Genomic DNA, 24,873 nt, shown 5'->3' with positions numbered 1-24,873 from the left:
CTGGTTCTCCCAAAATCATTTCCAAGTGCCCATTTATTTTAAATGGACATTATGAGCTCAAGGGAAATGTGTAACCCAGTCTCCACTGTGCCACAAGGCTCCAGGCCATGCCACAGGCTCTGTTTGGATTTGTTCCAGGAATACACAAGGGCTTGGGCATGAAGATGCTGGAAAGCCGCATTTCAATGTTTCCCATTTAAAGCATCTTCCCATTCCGAGGGCCCTGGGTGAATTCCAGCGGCCCCAAGAGTTCAGACCATGCTGGGACAGCTTGGAGAAGATATCAACGTGTCAGCTCTCTCTCTGCAGGTCGGAGTGAGGCAGGAGAGCAAAGGATGTGTCCCAGCCCAAGGCACACCTGAAGCTGTGCTGGGGCTAACAATGCCCTCCACGTTTCCCTAAGTGCTCACTGAACTTCTTTTTTCATCTTTGCTCCAGAGTTTAGAACATCTTTCAGTAGGAATAAGGATCTGGCTTTCTTGGGGTGGATACTCTTAAAGAACCTAATCCTGGTCATTGTCAGAGAGAGGAAATCTCTGCCTAGGGAAGCTGTGGCTGCCCCTAGATCCCTGGCAGTGTCCCAGGCCAGGTTGGATGGAGCTTGGAGCACCCTGGGAGAATGGAAGGTGTCCTTGCCCATGGCAGGGGGTGGCACAGGATGAGCTTTGAGGTCCTTTTCAATCCAAAGCCATTTCCCCTTCCATCATGCACAGCTGTTTCCAGGTGAGAGGCACCTTGTCCTGGGGCTAATTCAGACCTAATCACTGAACATTCTGTGTCTCCACACAATGACAGCAAGGAGAACCCAGGCTACAGGCTCAGGAAAAACCTTTAGTGGGAAAAGCCATCAGCAGCAGCACCAACATCTATCCCGTGTCCTCAGGCAGCACCTCCTCCTGCAAGCACTGCCAGCATTTCAGCTGGCCAGGGCCCTGCTTCCCAAGCCCTTCAGGCAGGTTGCAAGAAAGCAAATTAACAGGTTGAAAGCCTGACAATTTTCCTCTGAAACAAGGTCGCTGAGGATCTCTCAAGTCCCTGGCTGGCTGGCTGGCTATCAGCTCAAAGGCATTTCAAGAACATTAGCACTGGTGCCAGAAATATCTGGGCTCATCCCTGCGGCAAAACAGCAGCAGGGAGGAGGATGGGATGTAATGGCAGTGTCTGAACAGGCAGAGGGATGGGGAAGCAGAGATGTTTGGGGGGTGTTTTTTGGGGTGCCTTCACCACTGGGAAGAGTAACAAAAGAGTTTTGAAGTCTGCTGTCAGCCAGAACTAACTCTGTCACCACGATGACCCCATGGTTCATAGCTGGACTCCAGGATCTTGGAGGTCTTTTCCCACCTTAGTGATTCCACATTTACCTCTGGCAATAGATGTCAGCACACAGCAGCAAAGCCAACTCGAATAAACACTCAGCACGCCCAGTCCCCTACAAAAGTTACTACAAAAGTGCTTGCTGACATCATGCCCAGCTCACCAGTGGTTTTCCTCTACTGGAAATTTTGTTTGCAGTCTCCAGTCTTGCCTTACGGTCTTTTCAAAACGAGGGGCTTTGGGATTTACCAGTGAAATCATTGCTGTGGAACAAAATTCAGTAATCAGAACAACATTTAGCAATCAGAACAACATTCAGCAATTGTAACAAGAACCATACCTGCGAGCTTCAGTACAAACCCAGCTCCAGATGGACCTGGAATAAGATCTCTTATTCCAGAATAACAACCCTCTTTCACAGCGTTCACCATTTTATTTTTGGATTTGATGTCTAAATTAAGCATTTAGAGGCCTCCATGCTGAATCCTGGGGCTTTTTTCCCCAAAGCTCTCCTGGCTGACATACCCTTGGGTCGAGGTGGATGCTCTGCTCCAGGTCCATGTGAGCACAGACCAGCTCTGAGTGCTCTTGTCAAACACAGCAGCATTTCTGGGCACGGGGGCAATTGGGTTTGAGCTGAAAGAGGGCAAGTATTAGATGGGATATGGGGAATTAGGAATTGTTCTCTGTGAGGGTGGGGAGGCCCTGGCACAGGGTGCCCAGAGCAGCTGTGGCTGCCCCTGGATCCCTGGAAGTGCCCAAGGCCAAGTTAGACACTGGGGCTTGGAGCAGCCTGGGATAGTAGAAGGTGTCCCTGCCCATGGCAGGGGGTGGGATGAGATGAGCTTTAAAGGTTCCTTCCAACCAAACCATTCTGTGATCTGACCCCTAAAATTCACACCTCCACACATCTGTCCTGGTGGGCAAAGCCACCCTGGGACAGCTGCAGATCCCGGGAAGCAGCTTCTGGTCGTTGCTGCAGATTGTGAGCTGCAGATTGTGCAACAGCTCTGAGGAGCCACCCAGCAGGCCCTGCAGAGCTGGTGCCATGCTGAATGCATTAGCTGTGCTAGGAACAAATGAATGAACCAAAGCCAGCTCGGGTTTTGCGCTGGGGGCAGAGGAGCGCGGAGCGGCAGAGAGGCGGAGCGCGGTGACACCGCTGTCCCCAGCGTGACAGGCCAGCCTGGGTGCAGCCACACACGACCCAGAGGTGCCCAGATCCAGACCTGCAGGCTGTGGCTGCTGGAGCAGTGTTTATTTCAGCCCCGCTTCCCTCAGTGCATGCTCCCAGCAGGAGGGGATGTAAACTGGCTCAGCCGTGCCTGCCCAGCCCTCCATCCTCCGCCACGTGCCAAAACTCTTCTGCTCACACTCTGCGAGGTCACATTTATTGGCAGAGAGCTCGGCTCCTTCTCCCCTCTCCCTTCCCCCATGCTCCTGGTGAAATATGAAAACAGCCTGCCACCTGCCATTTGCCTGGCCTGCTTCTCTCCGTGTGCCAAAAATTAGCAACATACCCCAAAATGTAATTGGAAACACTGCACAGCACTGCAGGGGTCCCACTGCTGTTGCATAGAAGAGGCTTGACAAAAAGCCAATTTAATTTCTAGATTCCCCGGGCTGCGTGTAGCCGCTAAGTGAGGAGGTAAAAAAAAAAAAAAATTAGAAAAAAAAATCCCTTTTATCAGGCCAATTCCTATTAGTAGATTCAGATCTTTTAACAAGCCATGCCGGAGGAATCAGCGAGCTGTCACTGCCAGCAGATTTAGGGCATCATTTCTTGGAATTGGAGTCGTGTGGGAGGTCAGGAGTTAGAAGTCGGCATTCCCAAACTTCAGAGCCGGGAGCTGGGGTGTGCAGGGCAGAGCTGGAGGGGGCAGAGGATTCCTGAGGGCTGACATTAACCCCGGGAAGGAAAGTTCCCCGCTCCCCCTCCTCCCCAGCAGAACTTGCGCAAATCCCGGTGGGTCCCGGCAGGAGGGATCTGGAGATGCTCCCGCACCTCGGCGCTCAGGGCGGCTCTGAGAGCGGAGCACAGCACCACTGCTGCTGCTGCCAGCCCTGCAGAGCCAGCAGTTATCTCCTTTTTGCAGGAAAAGGGCAGGACAGGCGAGCAAGAAAATATAGGGCACCTCATTCACACCACGCCTTGGCAGAGAGCTCGGCCAGCAGATTTGTGAAACTGAAAAGCAACATTTCACCCCCAAAGAGCTGTTTACATTGTCAGGGTCGACTTGCCAGGCTTAGGAAAGAGCTGTGCCAAACTGGCTTATTATTATCTCCCTTCCCCAAAATACTCAGGGCCTGCTCCTTTGTTCTGGGATGTCTGTATCCATGGAGCTGTGCTGAAATCCATGTGCCTCGGGGGCACCTGTACACACAGACACAGAGAACTCAGCCACTCTGATAGCAATAAGGATGGATTTTGGGAAGGAGTTGTCCCTTGTGAGGGTGAGGAGGCCTTGGCACAGGGTGCCCAGAGAAGCTGTGGCTGTCCCTGGATCCCTGGAAGTGTCCAAGGCCAGGTTGAAACATCCTGGGCTGGTGGAAGGTGTCCGTGCCCATGGCAGGGGGTGGGTTGAGATGAGCTTTAAGGTCCCTTCCAACCCAAACCACCCTGGGATTCTGTGAAATTGGAACTAAAGCTTCACTGACCTCATGTTTCCCCTAGAATTGTGGTCCCTCCTCAACCTTATACCAAGGCTGTACAGCACACTCAGGAGATCCAAACAGGAACAATCCTTCCATCTGCTCTCAGGGAGAAAAGTGCTTAAACCCAAATCACAGCGCTATTAAATATCTCCCCACATCCTCTCTGGCCAGGTTCCTTGGAGAAGATGCACAGGGATGCTCGGATCGGGCACCCTGGGGACACTCAGGTGTGGCTGAAGGCCCAAACAGGACACTGGGACAATGGAATGCCTCTGGGGATGGAGTCTCCCAGCCCATCTCACAGAATCCCATCATTCTGAGTGGAAGGAACCCACCAGGCTCATGGAGTGCCACCCCTGGCCCTGCACAGGGCAGTGCCCAGAATCCCACCCTGTGCCTTAGAATGCCGTGTTTGGGACTGGGACACCCAAACCCCACCATGGATCTGCTGCCTGGCACTGTGGGCTGCCTTCATGTCGGCCTCAGAAGGGCAAGGCAAGAGGGAGCCCTGAGGAAATTCCACATTCCTCCTCATCAGGCTGATTACTGAATAGGCTTTAATAGATCAGGGAATGAAGAATTTGGTTAAGCCTAAATAACTGCTTTGAAATTCTTCAAAATTAGATTAGTTTTTTTTTCTCTATAGCAAGCATGTTTTGGAATACTAGGGAGATGACCCCATGTTTCCAAACACTAAATTACAAAAAAAAGTCATCACAAAATCCACAGCTGCTCTCCATTTGCAATAAGCTGTATAAAACAAAATAAACCAATACATTTTGCTCCAAGAGACGTGCATTAGGCACTGGCAGCTTGCTTCCCTCATTCCTCTATCCCCAAACACTTTGAATGGAAGGAGGGGGAAACCTTGAAGTGATACATATGTGAGAAGCCCTGAGAACAATAGCTGCTCCCAGTTGCCTCCAGAGCTGTTATTAAACTCGAGGTTCCCGTGCTAGAGGAGCACAGCTGGAGCAGCACCAGCACCAGGCTCTGAGAACACCAGCAAAAGTCATATTCCCACCTACAAATTCCTGGAAGTTTGCAGCCCAAAGAGCAAAACACCACAGATTGATGTGGGCAGGCTCAGAGGGATGGCATCCTCCAAGAGCAAAATATCAGCAGGCGAATCCTCAGATCAGGAGGGGCAGGATCCTGCTTGGAGCCCAACATCACCTTTATGTTTTTAAATGGAATTTTACTCACAATGAGGTGCAGTCAGTACAAAGAGGCTACAGTAGATTTGTCACACCACGGTGTCTGGAAGTAGCAGCTCAGTCCCTGGATGTGTCAAGCAGGGGAGTGTCACAGACAACTTTTATGAAAAATCTTTTTTTAGGATTTTTCCTCTTGAGAAGCTGAGAAGCCTCAGGAACTAAATGTAATCATTGATTATCTGCTGCTGTAGAATGCAACAAATGGATTTTTAATTGGCCCATCTTAGATGTTTGTAATTAATGGCCAATCACAGCCCAGCTGGCTTGGACAAAGAGCCGAGCCACAAACCTTTGTTATCATTCCTTCCTATTCTATTCTTAGCTAGCCTTCTGTAAAAACCTTTTCTTCTATTCTTTTAGTATAGTTTTAATGTAATATATATAATAAAATAATAAATCAAGCCTTCTGAAACATGGAGTCAGATCCTCATCTCCTCCCTCATCCAGGAACCCCTGTGAACATGGTCACAGGGGAGAAGAAGCTGAGTGCTGCTCTTTGCAAGCAGCTCACAGCTCTTGCCCCTGCTGAAAATGAGGGGAAGACTTGGAGGGTGCATCGTGCTTCTCTGGACACCCACAGCTGCAAGTTTGTGCTGCTGTTCCCTCTGATTCCCTGGACACGGAGCAGGCCCATGGGAAATAATGCCATGGAAGTTTTCCCTGAGTTTAAAAGCTCAGAGATGCCTCTGAAGCACTGCCTTCAAATGAAGCCTTCACCAAGGGACACTGTCAGGAAGAAGGAGCAGCCCAGTCCAAGAGAGCCTCGCCCCAGGCAAGAAACAGAGATGAGGAAAGAGCTGAGGGAGGACTAAACCACTCTGTTCAAAATCAGATCTTCAGGCATCAAGGACTCAGAAAAGCAAGTGAAGGAAGGTTTCAAAGGCTGCCTGAGACTCGTACATTTGTACCCCCTAGCAGGCTTCTGTGCCCACATTAATCTCTTTTCTGCAGAGGACACACAAAGAGGAGGTTTCAGACCTTACCTGAGTTATGCATCCAATACCTCTCCACTGCCACTGGATCCCAGTCCCTGATTCCCAGAGAGCCCTGATAAACTCCCAGCCCTGCATTAGGGACTCCCAGCCCTGCATTAGGGACTCCAAGCTCAGCAGCAGGATCTCTCCATCCAGCACAGCAATATCCCCACTCCAAGATTTCCCTGAAGGCGCATTGCTCTGAGCCACCTCTCCTCCAGCCTGATGTTCCCAGAAAGGCTGAGGAAGGGACCTTAACGTTCCAGCCATGGGCTGGGACACCTCCCACTATTCCAGGTTGCTCCAAACCCCATCCAGCCTGGCCTTGGACACTCCAGGGGAGCACAGGAGACTTCCCAGAAAGTTTCAGGTGTGAGGAAGCACCTGGGTTCTCCCCTGAGTGCTGGGATGCTAACACAGCTGCCCAGGAAACTTTTCATCCGGGCTGTTCTGGATTTGGGTCTTCTGCTGCTCCAGTGTGGCCTGTCAGACAGAGAGATCCAGGCTTGGCATCTGCCACTCTGCTGTTTGAAATTTAGAGTAGGGATAAAATGATCCCTCAGCATTCCTGCACAATGACAAAGGGCAGCTCTGCCCCCTCCCTCTCCCCAGGTTCTCAGAGGCAGTGGTTTGCAAACAGCCTGGTGACAACACTGCTGAGTAACACACAGGGTGTGAAGAGTCAATTCAGGATTTATTAAGAGAGGGTCCACAGGAGCTGGACGTGAATCCAGCTGCTGCACCTGACCTGGATCCAGCTGTCGCACCCTTCTAGGGGAAAAAGTCAACTGGAGCTTTCAGACCTTCCACAGGGAGACCAGGAACAAACACTCCAATGAAACAGGAGGATTTGTTGTCTCACAAAACCCCTCTCCCTGCCAGCTGTGCTCCAGCCCCTCAAGTGCATCCCATCCTTTGCTGCTAAGCACTTCCAAAAGCTCATTGCAGTCTGTGGTCATTCTAAAGGGGTCACCCAAGACCAGAACTGCCTGAAGCCAAGGTGTGAATAACAGAAATCAGCTGCCAGGACCAGGCTGTAAATCATCTGAGACCTCTGATGGAGCCCAAACAGGAAAATATTTTGACTTTTGCTGCTTGGGTTGGATCAAAAACATTTAAAGTGGCAAATGCAACATCTGCAGGGAGCTTCAGGAGAAATCCTTGGCACTGCAAGGAGTTCAGTTCTCTCAGGCAGAAATTCTTCCCTGCAGAGGTTGCCCAGAGAAGCTGTGGCTGCCCCTGGATCCCTGGAAGTGCCCAAGGCCAGGCTGGACATTAGGGCTTGGAGGACCTTGGAACAGTAAAAGATGTTGCTGCCCCTGGCAGGGAGTGGCCCAGGATGAGCTTTGAGGTCCCTTCCAACCCAAATCGTTCTGTGATTCTCTCATCTGGGTGGGATTTGATTCTGGACAAGGTCTGCAGGCAATGCTCCTCTTCTTCCCACTGCCCCCACTCCTGCAGCGGAGCTCTGACACCTGGAGAGGACTCTGTGCCTTCCCCAGTGAGTGTGCAGCACCTGGCACAGCACTTTCCCTAAGCTGGAAAACCTTCCTCTTGGAACTGTTCCGGAGAACCTGGAGTAGGGTGATGCTTCTGCTGATGCAGAAGGTGACCTTGAGAGGCTCAGAGCTGCCTTTAGGTACCACAAGTACCTGTGTCCTGCCACCCTAACCCTGCTGGAAGGCAAATATCCCAGGAGCTGTGCTTCCAGCGAGAGCAAGAACCTTTTCACCCGGCATCCCAGCAAAGCTGCTTTCACAGGAACCCTTGCCAGGCCTTCTGCAACATTTCCTCCAGCCAGGCCTGTCCCCTGCCTTCCACAGGAAGGAACATTTTGTTCGAAGACAGCTAATGACCCATTTACATTTGCCTATAAAACCATGTTGGGTTGTTTGTCCCTCCCCTCCCGCCTCTCGGCTGCTGCCGCTGGCCTGTAGATCCTGTCAGGGCTAATTACGTTGGCTTTTCGGTGAAGGGAGTTTTCCCTCTTGCCATGTGTTTTCTGTTCAGGGCATAGCACAGTTTCAACAGGTTTTTGAAGCTGTTGTTGTTGTTGTTCCTGACAAGAGCTGCAGTTATGAAACACATCCTCATGGCCCCGCCGAGTCCCCAGCCAAGGCAGAACCAGCTCCCTCTGACGCAGGAGCAAATTGAGACCATTTGGTACTGGGGGGCACTGGACATCTTATTCCATCTGCAAGGGAGCTGCGAGAAGCGCTGAGCTGCTCCTCCCTCCCCTTCCCTTTCAGCACACTCATTTATCCCTGCCAAAATGCAGTTTCCCTTCCAGTCTCCCCTCTTCCCTCATTTTCCACATGCTGTCAGGGTGGACACGGAAAACCACCTGCCCATCTCCCTCATCAGGTACCTGGGACAATCCCTGAGCTCTGGGGACACAGTGCTGTCCTTCACACCCTTTGCCAGGGGAGAAACTCCTGGCACAGCAGAGCAGCCCAGGCCAAGGCGGGCAGGGAGCTGGAGCAGGATCCCAGGATGTGCTGCTGGAGCCAGGCTCTGCAGGAGAGCAGCCCAGGCAGGAGCTGGGCCCTGCCCTGCCAGCAGGGCTTTCTCCCCAGGCCGAGGGGCTCAGCCCAGGCTGATGGAGCTGGCCAGGCTCTCCCTTCTCCCCACACAGAGGGGCCCAGCCCAGGCTGCTGGGACTGGCCCAGAGCTCCCTTCTCCCCACACAGAGGGACCCAAAGCTCCCTTCTCCCTACACAGAGGGGCCCAGCCCAGGCTGATGGAGCTGGCCAGGCCCTCCCTTCTCCCCACACAGAGGGACCCAGCCCAGGCTGATGGGACTGGCCTAGAGCTCCCTTCTCCCCACAAAGAGGGACCCAAAGCTCCCTTCTCCCCACACAGAGAGACCCAGCCCAGGCTGCCAGGCTGGCCCAGAGCTCCCCTCTCCCCCAGGCCGCTCTCCAGGGCGGCAGCAGCTCGTTTATCAGGAGAGGGGCCAGCAGCAGCCGGGAGGTGGCAGAGCTGGAGCCCAGCTGTGCTCCCGGCAGCCTCACCCGGCGCCATGGCCCCACAGGCCCCATGGAGGCCATGCAGGCCGCACAGGACATCCACAGGGCAGAGTGCACCTGACAGAGGAGGACAGAAAGGGACAGAAGGGATGCTCTGGGTGCAGCACAGTGCCAGCACAAACCACCCCACAGGCTGCAGAAGGTGACAAGGTAAACCAGCAGAGTCTCCTTGCTGCCCTGGCACCAAGGGATGGCAGCACAGCTCCCTGCCATTTAGGGCATCCCAATGGCTGTCCCCGAAGAGAGGCTGCTCCCTGTGAGATTCCCTCCCAGCAGCTGGGGTCACAGTGGCCTTGTCCAGCCCTCAGCACTGCAGAGCTCTGAACTGCTCCTGGAGACCTGGACACCACAGAGTCACCCTGAGGAGCCCTTGCAGCCCATAGGAGGGCAGGCGTTGCTGACGCTGGTTAGTGAGGAGATCCTGTTTTACCACATACACCATCCTGCCAATCTGGGAAATGAAGAGCCATCCACTCAAGGAATGGCAACAGCAGCACCCTCACACCTCTTGGCCTTGCCTGGAGAAGACACAAGTGCAAAGGCTGGGTTGTAAATCATCTTCACATGTTAATCCAATTGGTTTTGCCAGGGAAGAAGGGAAATAAGGCAGTACATATATCATGCTTTTAAACGCTGCATAATGGCTTCAGATTGAAAGGGAGTAACTTAAACTGGATTTTGGGGAGAAATTGTCCCCTGTGAGGGTGGTAAGTTACTGGCACTGCCCAGAGCAGTTGTGGCTGCCCCTGGATCCCTGGAAGTGCCCAAGGCCAGGTTGGATATTGAGGCTTGGGATAGTGGAAGGTATTCCTGCCCATGGCAAGGATGGAATGAGATGAGTTTTAAGGTCCTTCCCAATCCAAACCATTCTGTGGTTTCATGTTTCTATGACAAAGGGAGCTCCAGAAGCCCTCCCTTTTCAGGGAGGGTCTGGATCTGCCTGTTGCCATGGGTGGGAGCAGCTCTCCCTGGACAAAGCTCTCCAAGGATGCCCACTAGCGCAGCTGCCCTGCTCTCCCTCAGCCAGGAAGGCAGCCTGGTTTCAGTGGAAGGCTCGTTAAAGAGGAGGAGGAGGAGGCAGAGTTAAGTGACAAAGCAATCAGGCTTATCAAGGTCCAGCTCAGGCTTTGGGAGGAAATGCAGCCGCCAGAGCACATGCCAATATTGTTAATGCCTTTTGAGGCTGCATCTGAGACTGGATTTGTTTTGGCAGCTGCAAAGCCTGATACAAAAACATGTCCTTGCTGCACAGAGAGGCAGAGAGAGCCAAGGCTGCTGAGCAGGGCAGCACAGGGATGCTCCAGCAGCAGAACCTGAGCCCCACCTGGCAGGAATCCACCTGGCTCCAGCCAATCCATTCACACCAACAGAGCAGCTGGACCCAGTTGTTTGTTTATTTGTTTGTTTGTTTGACACCTCCTTAGGGCTTCTTTTGATGAATCTCCAGAATGGTGGGGTTTGGATGCCACAGTGCCACGTTGCTGTCATCAAACCACGTCCTGCAGCAGTTCAGCAAGGTGTGATGGGTTCTCCTGAAGCCAAACCTTCCTTGCAGTTTCAGGATGGCTTCCTCAGCTGGGATTACCCCAAAACTCAGGAGGGGTCAAACAGTTCAAACAGTTCCAAGAGCAAAAACTGGGAAGTGAGAGGTCTCTGTGTGTCAACAACCATGCAAGCGAGTTTTTCCCCCCTCTCCGGGCACTTCTTCCACAAAAACACGGGTTTAGAGGGCTAAAACCAGAACTAAGGGGGTCTCTCTCCTGGTTCATGGGCAGTGGGTGACAGTGACTCCTTGATTCATCAGTACAATGAGGGATTTGGGTAGATAACCACATCTGAAGCACACTTGCATCCCGCAGGCCCGAGAGGGATGGCTACAGCCCATGGGCCGTCAGCGATGGCATCCCAAAGGTGTCATCCTCAGCAGGATCGTGGATCACAGGATGCTTTGCATTGGAAAGGACCCGAACCACCCCTGATGCCACTTGAGGTCATTTCCTCTCCTCCTGTCCTTGTTTCCTGAGGGCAGAGCTGAGCCCCCTGGCTGTCCCCTCCTGTCAGGAGCTGTGCAGAGCCACAGGTTCCCCCCTGAGCCTCCTTTTCTCCAGGCTGAGCCCCTTTCCCAGCCGCTCCCCATCAGCTTTGAGCATCTCGGGATTTCTTATTTCAGCAGGGGAGCCGAGATCGCACCCACCGTGCTGCCATTGGTCGCTCTCTGCGCGCTCCCTCCGCTTTTCCTCCCGCCGCCCCCACTTCATTCCACATTTTTCACATTTCTGGGGATTGTTTTTCACCTCCCAGCGCTTTCTGGAGCGCGCCCAACAGAAATAAACGCAGCCTGACCATCGCTGGTGGGGCGAGGGGCAGGGGGTTACGCTCTCGGTAAATTTAGCCCCTCACTGACAGATTTATCTTCCCTAATCAGAACCAAGCGTAGTTGGCGAGGTTTGTTTTTGTAGACTGAACTTCCCCAAAGTCAGCGCGCACTCACCTCCCCCTCCCTCCCTCCCTCCCTCCCCAATTACATAAATGCTTTTAGTTAAGAGCTGATTTCCTGGAGTGTGTGCCAGCGCTCTCTCCAAGCAAACAAAGCAAAGAGACGCTGCAAAGAGCCCGCGTTTGGCATTGAAAAGGAAGATTATCCTCACAAAAGGTGAAGAATGAGCTGTCCAAGGGTCTCTTCCCCGTTTCTCCTTCTTCATTTGCGCACGGGGGATAAAGTACAGCTGGGGAGCACCTTCCCAGCCCGCAAACTCGGGTTTGCCCCGGCAGAGCGGGGTTTGGCCAGGAGCTCAAACACACCTCTCCGTCGGCACATCCATCAGTGCTCCATTTCCATCCGGCTGCCCGCTGCCGTCCTGTCCTCGCCCCGCGTTCCCAGGCTGGCACCAAGGCATCCATCCCGCCCTGCCGCAGCTCGGAGCAGCTGTGGCTGTCCCGTCCTCTCCCGGGAGCAGCTCGGAGGATGTGTGCCTGGAGAGACACTGTGGGCATCTTCCCTGACGGGGCTCCTCCTCTGCATCTCTCCACAGTCCCGCTTTAACATTCCCCTTTCCTTTGCCTTGCCGCCGCGCCACTAATTAAGAACATCCCTAGCACGTGCCAGCCTGGGATGTGCTGTAATGGCCATTTATTTTCTTCTTTTTCAGCTTAAACGATTGCTTTTACTGAGCTTTCCCAGCAATTAGGAGCTACGATGGATTTTGGGAAGGAATTCCTCCCTGTGAGTGTGGGCAGGCCCTGGCACAGGGTGCCCAGAGCAGCTGTGGCTGCCCCTGGATCCCTGGCAGTGCCCAAGGCCAGGTTGGATCCTGGGGCTTGGAGCAGCCTGGGATAGTGGAAGGTGTCCCTTCCAGTGGAATGAGATTACTTTTAAGGTCTTTCCCAATCCAAACCATTCTGTGGTTTCATGTTTGTATGACAAAGGGAGCTCCAGGAGCCCTCCCCTTTCAGGCAGGGTCTGGATCTGCCTGTCCCTGCCTCCTGCCATGGGTGGGAGCAGCTCTCCCTGGACAAAGCTCTCACAGGATGCCCACTCACAGCCCCAGCAGCCGGAAGAAGCCCCACACATCCCAGGGCACAGACAAATTTCCGCGGAGCCGGGTTTCCATGTAATACCATGAACACTTTCCCCCCACTGGTGCAATAAGGATGGATCCTTCTGTTCCCTGGTAGTTAAGTCAGCCCTGAGGCATTGCTGAAGCACCGCGAGCTGAGCTGGGCAGAAAGGAGAGAAATTCCCTCTGCTAAGAGAAATTGCAGGAGAGAGAAGCAGCAAGGCAGAGGGGAGAGGTGCACTGACACATTTGGTGGATGAGCACAGGCTGAGATGGACTCCCGACCCCGATATCACTGATCCACTTCTCCCCCACCTGGACACAGCTCCCCTCCTCCAGAGGGCGAGCCGGGAAAATAAATTCAGGGTTGTTTTTTTTTTGTTTTTTTTTTTTTTTTTGTTTTGTTTTTTTTTTTTTTTTTTTTTTTTTGCTTCTCCTTCAGATGAAAATTCCCCTCATTTCCCCTCAAAAGCGAGCACACGTGGGACTATTTTTACCCAGGTTTATTTTTAGCTCCTCTTGCCTGCGTTGCCTCTCACATGGCTGCACGGGGAGGGGTGGCAGCGGCTGCAAGGACACGTTCTCCCTCTAGAGCACAGCAGGGCTGGGGGCAAACACGCCGGCAGTAATTACAGCACAGCCTCGTTAATCAGTCACCGCTCCCAGCCTCGCTCCGAGCGCAGCGATCTCGCTGCCGTCCAACACTGCTGCCCCCAGTGCCAGGGATATCCGCACCAAACACATCCCCTTCCCGCTGGTGCTGCCCCAAGGGACCCTGCTGTCCCTCTCTCTGCCGGGCTCACGGGAAGGCAATGGGGGCTGGAGCAAGCAGGAAATCCTGGGAGCTGCCTGGGAGCAAAGCTGGCACAGCCACCAGCAGGGCAGGAACTGGGGCACTGCCCGGCCCCTCTGGGACAGAGCTTTGTGTGCCTGGCCCTGCCTTCAAAGGAAAGCCTGGCAGCTGGGAAAAGGGGGTTGGGATGCTCAGGAGCTGCTGTGGCCAGGGAGGAGGCTCTGGGTGCTGGCCCACAGGAGCCTGCAGGACGCTGAATGGGTTTGGTTGGGATCAGACACATACAAAGGGTTTCACTCTTCAGGGGAATTCACACACAGCCCGAGCCTCCTCGGTGCTTTTTCCCAGAGGGAATCCCTGCTGCCAGCAGCAGGACTAACCTGCCCCAGGGGCTGTGTGCTCACCCAGCACTGCGGGCATGGAGGGCAAAAGGGAGGCACAGGAGGCTGGATCCTGCTCAGGAGAGTCTCGTGTCCCACTGCTGCCTCTCTCTCACCCCGCCACAGCTTCCAGAGCATCTTCCCAAGGCCTCTGCTGGCTTCCAGAAGGGAAAGCACAGCTCTCTCCATGGCAGCAGCCCTCTCCATCCTGGATCACAGCATGCCACGGTGCCCACAGTGCCATGCTGCCTGTGCCAGGCTGCAGCAGGCACTGGCAGGTCCCCCGTTACCATGGCAATGCTGCCAAGGTTCACATCTTTTCCTGAATCCCAGTTTATCCTGCTGCTTTATTTCCTCCCCACTCTCCACACCTCAGGAAGGGTCAGGGTGCAGCTCTGCCATCAGGTCACATTGCATGAAGTCCTTGCTCAGGAGTAACAGCCTTGGATCTCCTGCCAGCACAGAGGGAAATCAGGGACCAGATACTGATAAATCCTCTGCTGTCTCTTCTCATTAGACTTAGTCACAGGGAAAAACCCAGAAGGTCTGAAACGTTTGTGTTAAGTGACAGGGATTTTTTTTCCTGGTCATTATTTTCAAAGAAAAGCTCCCTGTGCAGAGGGGACAGCTGTGGATGCAGATCCTTGTCACAGTGCTGGTCCCCCCACCCACATGGCCTTGCCCTGGGCATCCAGCCCATCCCAGTGTCCAGCAGCAGCCACCTGGGCAAGCAGGAACTTCATCTGGAACATCTCCCTGGGGCAACAGCCCCTCTCCAGCCATGTGCTGTTCCATGGAATCACAGAATCATCAGGGCTGCAGGAGACCTCCAAGATCCTTGAGCACCACCAAGGCCACCACCAAATCGTGTCACCAAGTGCCACATCTACACATCTTTCAGACATTTTCAGGGATGGGGACTCCACCAAGCTCTGGCCAGCCTAATCCAGTGCCTGACCACCCTTTTGGTGAAGGAATTTTCCCATCATCTCCAATCTAAACCTCCCCTGGCACAGCTTGAGGCGGTTCCCTCTCCTCCTGTCCCTGATCCCTGGAGCAGAGTCTGATCCCCCTCCAGCTGCCCCCTCCTGTCAGGAGTTGTGGAGAGTCAGAAGGTCCCCCCTGAGCCTCCTTTTCTCCTGGTGGCCTCCATCCAGCTTCTCCATAGCAACATCAAGACATTCACTATAGATCCCAAAACTGCCTCTGCTAAACACCACCTCTCCCTACCCCAGAGAAGCATTTCCAGGGAAAATCCTGGCTGCAGGATGCAGCAATGACAGCCACTCACCTTTAGCCGGTATTTCCAGGCTCTTTCCTACCTGACATTCTCCTATGTGCACCCAACTCCTTTTAGCTTGTGGTGTGACAGGAGAGGGAAGAGAGACCTACAGGAGCTCCAGGAGAGCTGGAGAGAGCCTTTGGACAAGGGCCTGTGACAGCACAAGGGGGAATGGCTTCCCACTGAAAGAGGGCAGGGATAGATGGGATATTGGGAAAGAATTCCTCCCTGAACTAAACAGAGAGCTCAGTCACCTGGAGTGATCCCTTATCCACAAACTGAACCCCTTGGAGCAGATGAGCTGGGGCTTCGATTGCCATCCTGCCCTGCTCAGGGATTTTCTCCTCACCATCCTTGATTTACAGGAGTGGCACTTTGGCTGAGGATGCTGATGAGCTGAGCTTGGGACACGGTTCCAGGAAAGGCAAATCCATTTATCAAAGTGCTTACGGCTCCCAGTTCAAGACGGGTGAAGCACCAATAAATATCGAACAAAGCAAGGGAATCAGACTCCAAAGTAGCTTCATAAATAAAAGGCTATTAAAAAAAAATATATCTGCAGATGCTCATGCCAACCTCCCCAGAGTCCCAGCCCAGGTCTGAATCACTGAGAGGACCTAGCTGAGTCCTCCTGAGCCAACATCCCAGAGGAGAAAGGTCCAAGGCACATGGCAGGCTGCACAGACAGGTCAATGGGAAGGGAAGTGCTGTCTGGCAGAGGAACGAGCTGCTAATTTATTGAAATGCTTTGGAAAATAATTGAATTTGGAAGCCTTCAGCTGTCCTGGGTTTGTGCCTTGGTGCAGGACTGGAATTTCAAGAGATGGGACTTAAAAGGGAGTGGAAAAGCAAAGAGAGCTTTGAAGCTGGAGCAGGAGAGCACTTGATCAAACGCCAAACAAAGCGCAATTCCCAGCTCCCACTCCACTCCCATGGACAAGCAGTTAGGGAAAAAATCAGCCCTGTTTGTTTTCACTGAGGTGAGAAAACACCTCCAAACCTGGAAGCACCCTCTGCTCCTTCAGACAACTCCAGGGATGGGGAACACATCCAGCATGAAGAAAAACAAAGGGCAGAGAGCAGCCCCAGGAAGGGCTGAGGAGGGAATGAGCACAATTCCAGCCCCACCACCCCCAGGCCCTGCTCTGCCAGGGCTTCCCAGGCACTTGCACTGAGGCAAGGGCAGAGGATGGATGGGGTCACTGCTCCAGCAGCACAAAGAGGGGTTCAGAGCTCTTCCCACTGGAGCTGGCTGGCTTCCCTCGCTGCTCCCAGGGTCTGCTGACTGCCACCATCACCACCTTCCTCTTGGGCCATCTCCTGGAGGAAGGGTGTCACACGAAGCAAGAGCAATGGCCCTGCCTTGGAGGGCTCCTCTGAAAAACAGCACATTGAGGGAAAAATCTCCTTGGGGTCCTCTGGTGCCCAGTGGATGGGGCCATGCTTGTTCTGAGACAGAGCTCGTATTCAGGCTCTGCACACAACGGGCCATTCAGAGGCAGTGAAGGGACAGCAAACCCAGAAGTGATGGACAAAAAAAAGAGCATCTTTTCACACAATTTGCCTCAAGGAACTCCGTGTCATATGACATGGCCAAGGGCAGAGACTTGTGGGATCAAACAACTGCTGAGCCAGCCCTGGCTATTGGTATTGTTCAAACTGAAAAATAAATTATGTTAAAGATGGGGTAAACTCCCTGAGTGTAAGCAGCAGAAATCACTCAGGCTGTTGAAGGACTACGCTGAAGAAGACTTCCTAAGGACCTTTGCTGGGAACAGGTCCTTGGGACAAGCCTGGATGAAGGTTGCAGGACATCCTGCAGCTTTCCCTGAGGTTCCTGGCAGCAGCTGCCAAGCCAGTAAAACCCCTTGGCTAGCCACAGTGGCAAACAGCCCTCTCACCACAAGGATTCTCTCCTTCCAGCCACTCCTGGGAGATTTTCCTTACACGTGGCTTGACCCTCCTCTTCATCTCTGCATGTGCCATGCAAGGAGCTGCATCCACTGCTCAGACCATGGAACCATGGAGTATGGGTTGGGTTGGAAGGGACCTTGAAACTCACCTCATCCCACCCCCTGGAATAGGCAGGAACACCCTCCACTGTCCTGGCATGCTCCAAGCCCTGACACTTCCAGGGATGGAGATTCCACAGCCTCTCTGTGCACAAAGACTTGCCCTGGGAACTTGGAATAAAGCAGGTTGCTTCCCTTCTAAACTGCAGAGGGAGGGAAAGGTTTAGAGAAGAGGAAGAGCTGCTACAGTAGAACGTTGCCTCCAAAATATGCCAGCAAATATTTGCCAACAAAAGCCTCCAAACACCTTCAATTATTGAAGTTTCCCTATTAGCACTCACAGCATGTTAATTCTCCCCCTGGGTAGCGGTGATGCAGATGTGAGAGCACAGCCTGGGAAGGATTTGGGATGCTCTTAGAGCTTTCTTTGCTGGATTGAGCTACCCCAGCACATTCCCAGGCTGAGGCTTTTCGAGCTGCAGAGATGGGGAAGAGAGTGAGATAAGCCAACCCTGCAGCTCAGGTTTTTTGGTCTTCTGGTTTTTTTAAGCTGGTCAGATAAATGTTTTCAGAAGACACTTTAAAGGCACGGCTGCTCTCTCTGGGGAACCATCAGGCTGATTTCCTTTGGCCAGAGCACAGTCCCAGGGTCAGGCTGTCAGCTCTTATTAAGATTTGGATGTGTGTCACTGAATTGAAAGCACTTGGCTCTATTGCTGCTCATTAGATCACTTTATGATAAATCTAATCATTAGCCTACTCCACTGGCCCAGCTGAAGGTGATAAGGCTGCAGTCATCCCAGAGGAATCCAGACCAAATGGCATTCCCAGGAAAGGCAGCTCCATCACAGCCATGCCAGGTCCCCCTGCTCCCATGTCCCAGTGGGATGCAAATCTGGGTCCAATCCCCAGATTTGGACCTAGGAGGATGGGTTTGGGTAATTAAGGGTAATTAAAGTCTGGCTATGCGTCACTGCTTCACATCTCCTCCTGCTGAGCTCCAGCACTGCTCCTTGGGTATCACTGGGGACAGGGGTGAAAGCTTCCCCCTCTTTATTTAAGGCTCGTCCATGGATCAAGCTCCTTGTGCCTCCTCCTATGCCATAGCCAGGGGGTGGAACCCCACTGCAGGTGGTACCCACAGGTGTGACAGAGCCATCCCTGGGTGTCACAACAGGGTCTGGGCCGGTGGCTTTCTCCCTGGGCTGAAGGTTTGTCTGCTCCTCATGCTTTAACACATCCAGAGTAATGACTCACATCCCCTATCATCCACCATCATCATTTACAGAAACTGAGCAGCTCTTCAAACTCCTGTGACCACCTCCTCTGTGGGCACATGGGTGGGCAGAGAGGTCCAGAGCAGCAACAGTTCCCTGCTCCTCTCCTCAGGGCACCCAAGAGGACAGCCAGCCCTTTCCCAGGGCATGGGAGCACTCTGAGACCTCTGATGGTGGCAGATGTGGCAGCAGTGCCACAGCTCCCCAGCCCTCGGCTCCCATGGAATGCTTCCCATATCCCTCTGGCTTCATGAGCTCATCAATTCATCAGAGGGAATTAAACTGCCCCTGGCTCAGGCATCCTAGAGAAGCTGTTGGGAGTAATTTTTGCTTTTCTAGAGCAGGATGGGAAGGGCTTGGCACCATCAGGCCAGGCAGAGCCTCTGCCTGGAAATCTGCCAGGCCATGGCCAGGCCATGTGTGCTGGGAGCCTGTGCCACCTCTCCAGGCCTGGGCTGCACAGGCCCAGCTCCATGGATCCTGCTGGAGATTGGAGATGGAAAGTAAACACAAACAAGCCTATTCTCCAAGGAATTTAGGGAGCTGGAGCGGGAAGGGTCTTGCTGGGAAACGCAGAGCTGTGTTTTGAGCCACTCAGGGGCATTGGTGGCTCCCCAAAAGCCATCAGATCATCAGGTCCTTGCTGAAGGCGGCCAGAAGGCAGCTAAGCTGAATTTTCTCTCCAACAAGCCGGCTGAAGTTTCACACCCTGCATTAATTTATCCACAGTATTTTGGGAAGACCTTGGGATGGCAGCATGCATTCTGGGTGCAGCAGGATCCATCCCAGCAGAGAAGGCTCTCCAGGTGGAGCCAGAGGCTCTCTGGGATGCCGCAGCAGTTTCCCATGCCCAGGGCTGATGCCAGTCCCTGGTGGGGATGATGCCAGCCCCAGCAGGGCTGATGCCAGCCCCAGCACTCGTGCCTGTGCTGACACGGCAGCCCAGCACAGCCAGCCCAGGGCTGGTCCCAAACCACACACGGAGCTGCAGCCACAGACAGCAGGAGCAGCCTCTCCTCCCTCCCAGGCACACAGGGCTGCGAACGCAGTTCAAAGATCTCCTCAGTACAAAAACGGGCTTTGAGGGTAATTTGTTGCAGCTTGAAAGCAGCTGAAGTTAATTACAGAGCAATGAAATATTGCACTTTAATATTGCTTCATTCCCCGTGCCTGGGCTGCCGTGGAACGCTGCTCCGTCCCCAGATCCAGACCTGAGCGCTCCCTCAGCTCCAGGTGACATCCCAGGTGAGCCAGGGAGAGGCAGGATATGGGATGTACCACTCTGTCACTGTTAAACCCAGGAGAGGCAGGCTGAGGGATGCACAGCCCTGTCCCAGGTAACCCAGGAGAGGCAGGCTGAGGGATGCACAGCCCTGTCCACAGGCTGAGGGATGCACAGCCCTGTCCCTGTTAAACCCAGGAGAGGCAGGCCGAGGGATGCACGGCCCTGTCCACAGGCTGAGGGATGCACGGCCCTCCACAGCTCAGGAGGAGGAGGATGGAGCAGGGGCTGCATCTGGGGGCCCCCAACACGCACAGGGCCGTTCAGTGCATGCCTAACCCGCACTCATGGAGCCTCCAGCCCCATTTGGGAGGCAGGGCTGCTCCCCCAGCCATTCCCAGGGCACCCTCCATGCCCCTGGGCCCTGCTGCTGCCTGCACCATGCTCAGCACGGGAAGCCCCTGGCTGCAGGCCAGCGCTGCCCAGGTGAGCTCCTGACTCACTCAGCTCCTGAGCTCCTGGAGCACCATGGCCAAGGGCAGTGCAGGTGTCTGCATCCTCTGCAGGCCTGGGAAATGCTGCCGGGAGCACAGGCAGCAGCAGCCTGGTCCTGCCTGGAGCTCAGGCTGGCTCTGGCAGGCAGCCACATGAGCAGGAGTTGTCCTGCTGGCTGGTCAGCCCAGAGAAGGTGCCAAGTGTCCCTCTTGCCATGATGGTACTTGGGTGCTTTCTCCTGCTTGGAAATGACAGGGAATAAAGCAACAGGGCAAAGCACTTGCAAACAGAACCTGTGTAGCCCAGGCAAGGGACAGAGTTGGCCCAAGCATGGCCACAGCCACCACTACACGATACAGGGCACCTTAAAGCCAGAAGGGCAGGAATGCCAGCAGCCAAAACAGAGTTATAAGCACAGATCTGAGAGCCCTTTGCACACACTGAAAAGCCCTGGCCAGCCCAGCCCACCCCACGGAGACTGCAGCCCCTTTCTCAGTGCAGGCTGCATTGCCATCTAATGGGATGTGCTGGGAAAGCCCAGAGCATCCCGCTGGAAACCAGCGACACCGGGGCCCTGGGGGCTCTGCAGGTGCCCGGGCCACCCCCCGCTCTGTGACACAAATCAGAGGGGCCAGGCAGGACTGAGAGAGCAGTTTTTGTGCCCAGAGCTGTGCCACGGAACAAGGCAGCTGCTCCTGACCCAGTGGTATCACCACCCACATCTGGCTGGGCACACCAGGAGAAGCTTTATTGGGTCTCAAAGTCATTTTCCCCTCGCTGCCTCCCACAGCTCATAAAAGCTCCTGCCAGCAGAGCCCGTTGAATATTAAGCTCCTTGAGGAAGCAGTTGTCCAGTTAAAGCTCCCTCCTTGCCAAAATGCTGCATGCAGGCAGACACTGAAGGGAAAACCAGCTCCACAGGGACTCCAGAGATGGATGTGGGATGGAAACCAGCATGGCTAGGAGAAACAGGGCTGGTTGTGCCAGGAAAGCCCAGGGACTGAGGCACTGTGCCAAACCCCCAGCACTGACCACAGCCTTCCACCCTGCTCCTCTCCATCACCACCTGGAGAGCAACACCTGTGTGACACCACGGGGACTGTGGGAGCAGCAAGGGCCCCATGTCCCAAATTACAGAACAAGTGCACTGCCAGGAGGGTCTGCTCACAGCCCTGCTCCTCCCTGCAGCACCAGCTCACAACCAGCCTGTGGCCAGGGAGCAGTTCTCTTGGCTGGCAACACCTCAGGAAGAAGTCAGAGGGGACTAGAGACCCCTCAGAGTCTGTGGTGGTTTTGGTTTCCCTTCCTCACTGAAGGTACAGTCCCTGCCCATACCAACCTGACTTCCAGGACTGCTTCAGCTGCCACTGAGGGCAATGTGAGCTCGATTTTTACCCACACCCAAAGATAAAAGTGGAAATTGATTTCATCAAGTACCTCCCTCCTTCAGCCTCGAGTCTCTCCTGTAAGCAAGAGAAACCAAAACCCAAAAAGCATTAAATGGAGTCTGTGTCCTAATGGCAAATCCCAGCCCAGTTTCTGACACCCTCACCTTTTGTGACATAAAATGAATCAACCTTGTCTCCCAAAGCACCCAGAGGTGAAGGGAGCTGCTGTGGACCCTGCCAGGGCTGCACAGGTCATGCCTGCTGTATCTTAGCACCATTTTGTGCCTTTTTTTTTTTTTTTTTTTGCATGCATTAACCCCTTTCATACACCAGACACTCTCCTGCGAGCTTTGTATCGAAGCACTTGGTTCCTGAGAAAGAAATCTGTATCAATGTTTGGAGCAGCCACGTTCCTGTAGGCAGGAGAGGAAGCAGAAGAGAGCACACTGGTTAAACCCCATGCCCTGCCCTGCAGAGGGGCACTGCTGGGGCCACCCTGGCACTGCACCACTGCCCCAGGAGCTGTTCCCAGGCGTGCTCCCTGCGCCAGGAGCAGGTGGAGGGATGAGGAGCGGTGCCTGCCTCTCCCAGAGGGAACCGCAGCGCCCGCCGCCAATTCCCGCCCCGGCTGCCTTTGAAGGTGCTCAGCTCTGAGCTAATTGAGACAAAGCTTTCTCAGGCACGGGGAACTGAAGCCTCATTTGTAGCTGCAGTTTTGGCTCGGGAGGGTGGGAGCACAGCAGGAGTGGTCCCATCAGATAGCAGCAGCCAGGCTGGGCTCCAGCCCCTGCACAGGAATCACAGACAGCGGGAGGCAACGCGCCGCGCTGGGCTCGCTGGGAATGAGCCTTTGGCAGAAAAATGGGCTTAGGGCTGGGAACCAGAGCAAGCTCCATGGCATCCTGCCACCCATGGTGCCAGGTATAAGAGCTCAGCAGGATCACAGGGAGAGACGTCATCAGATGGGATCAGTGTTGGCCAACACAGATGGGAGCTCCCAGGCACTCCCAAGGAGCTCTGGCCAGTATCACACAACCATGGAATGGTTGGAGCTGGGAGGCACCTTAAAGCTCTACTCCAATCCCCTGCCATGGGCAGGGACACCTTCCCCTATCCCAGGTTCCTCCAAGCCCCATCCAACCCGGCCTTGGGTACTTCCAGGGGCACCCACTGCTGCTTTAGCAAGCTCTGCCCGCCCTCATGATGTCCTCTCCTGTCACCCTCACATCAAATGCAGATCAACAGCCCAAGGAGGAGAGTCCCTCCTTTCCCTTGATCTCCAGACCTCCTTTTTTCCCAAGCCCTCCCTGAACACAGATGGCTTCTGGGGTTCTCCATAAACACTCAGCTCACACTAAACCTCCACAGACACAGTTTTGGGAAGCAGCCCATCAGGTGATATTGTGCCATCCCATCTCCCCTCTGCTTTGGTTGCTTCCACTCACTTCTGCACAAAACTGATTCATTTTGTTTTTGTGAGCAGCGCTGGAAGCCAGCTGGCATTTGTTGTGCACCTAAATTCCACTTGCTCAGCAGGCTCTTCCACAGAAGGGATTCACTCCAACCTTTGTCTGTGGTGGGGGCACAACAGAACTGAGGCAGCAGGGCTAATACTGAAACCTCCCTGCTACTGCATCGCCCAGAGCACCTCTGGCTGCCACAGCCCTGGAAGTGCCCCTGCCCATGACAGGGGGTAGGGACAGGATGGGCTTTAATGTCCCTTCCAGCCCAATCTCCTTCTGTCATATTTTAAAATATCAAAATTTCACTGAAGGAGGAAGAAGAAACTTGCTGGATCTCATAACTGCAGCCCCAGGCTCGCTGTCACTGCTGAGGAGCCAATTCCTCATGGATCGGCTTGGCCATGCACAGGTATCCCCACAGCCTGGATGGTCCTAGCCTGTCCCACCTGAGAGGGAAGCTGTTCACAGACACACTGGGACAGCACAGACCAGCCCCACTCACTCATCCCCTCTCCTTCCTCCCCTCCTGTGCACAGTGAAGCCAAGGGGGAGCTTCTTGCTGAACTGGAGTGACCACAGGGAAAGCTGGTGGTGGCTTTGCCCATAAATGTGACCTTCCCCAGAGAAGCAGAGCCAAGCACAGGACAGGACAGACAAGAGGCAAAGCCCAGGGAATGGGAATTTGGGATAAAAGGACAGACTGCAGATGGTTTCACACATGCCCCTACACAGAAGCACGGAGAGGACTTGAGCTGTATTATCTTCTCCAATCTAAGTAAGAACTGGAGATAGATTCATCCAACTGGCACAGCATAGCATCCAAAACCCAAATCTTTACAGCTGGTTTGCTAAGAGATTTTGCTTGAGGTGTTGGAGTGGGAAGGAGGGAAGAGAAAAACACAGAGGAGGGAAGAGAAAAGCTAGCACTCCTTCCTACAGCAAGAGGAGAGAAAGTTATTTCCTTCACAGATTTAGCTTATAAACAGTTTTAAAGCAGAGTTAAAGTCTGAATAACATTTTAAAAAGTGTGTTTGAGATGCATGTTGTCATTCCACAGGGCTTGCCAGCATTGCTTTTCCTGACTGGAATTAAAGTCTCTTATGTGCAAAGCTCAGCCCTCCGTGCTGCTGGAGCGGGTGGGGAGGGCTCCTAAAGCTGCTCTGCACCTCAGTGAGCACCCCCAGCTTTAGCCACAGCACAAACACCTCTCCAGATCTGCCACTGGGCTGCACACACTGCCAAGCCAATTCCAGCACCCGGAGAAGTCAGCAACACCAGGACGGAGGACACGTGTACCAACAGAGCTGCACTCTCCAGAGGAATCCCCAAAGCACAGCAGGTGCTCCTTTCATCCCCTCAGAGCTGGGATCTGGTGCTCTGGGCAGGTGGAGGAGGCTCACACACTGCTCAGGATCTCTCTGCACTGCCTGGGAGCCCTGAAGGATTCAGGCATCCCTTCCCAGAGGACAGAGGGATGAGACATGAAACATGGAAGCAAAGCACTACAGGATCAGCAGAAAGAGCCCCAGTTGTGTCCCACTGCTCCTGCAGCAGCCCCCAGGCTCTCATTAAGGGACTCTCCAGACTGCTTTTGATACAGGAAGGGGCACAAGCAGGACTTGGCTGCTTAACTCCAAGGCTCTGCCCTAAATTCTGGAATGCCTGGCAGCCCTTTTCCTCAGTGACTGAGGCAGTGAGCCCCGTGCTGGAAATGCAAAATTAACTGCAGCCCAAATCTGGACAGTGGTGCTTGAACCAATGCCAAGGCACCTCATTTCTGTGACTAGGACTAAGTGAATAATTTCTTCTAGAAAA

At 53.9% G+C, this 24,873-nt stretch overlaps 1 long non-coding RNA gene across 1 annotated transcript in view; it reads right to left on the bottom strand.

The window, feature by feature from the left end:
- Positions 1-23,679, bottom strand: part of LOC113460465 (uncharacterized) — a 38,998-nt gene extending 15,319 nt beyond the window's left edge. Inside the window, exon 1 of the long non-coding RNA XR_012582013.1 lies at positions 1,478-23,679. This is a non-coding gene — a long non-coding RNA (uncharacterized LOC113460465). The remainder of the gene's footprint in view (positions 1-1,477) is intronic.
- Between the last annotated feature and the right edge of the window lie 1,194 nt (positions 23,680-24,873).

Source organism: Zonotrichia albicollis, chromosome 10 (genome assembly GCF_047830755.1).
Source record: "Zonotrichia albicollis isolate bZonAlb1 chromosome 10, bZonAlb1.hap1, whole genome shotgun sequence".
Lineage (NCBI taxonomy): Eukaryota > Metazoa > Chordata > Aves > Passeriformes > Passerellidae > Zonotrichia > Zonotrichia albicollis.
This window is presented reverse-complemented; position numbering and strand designations above follow the sequence as displayed.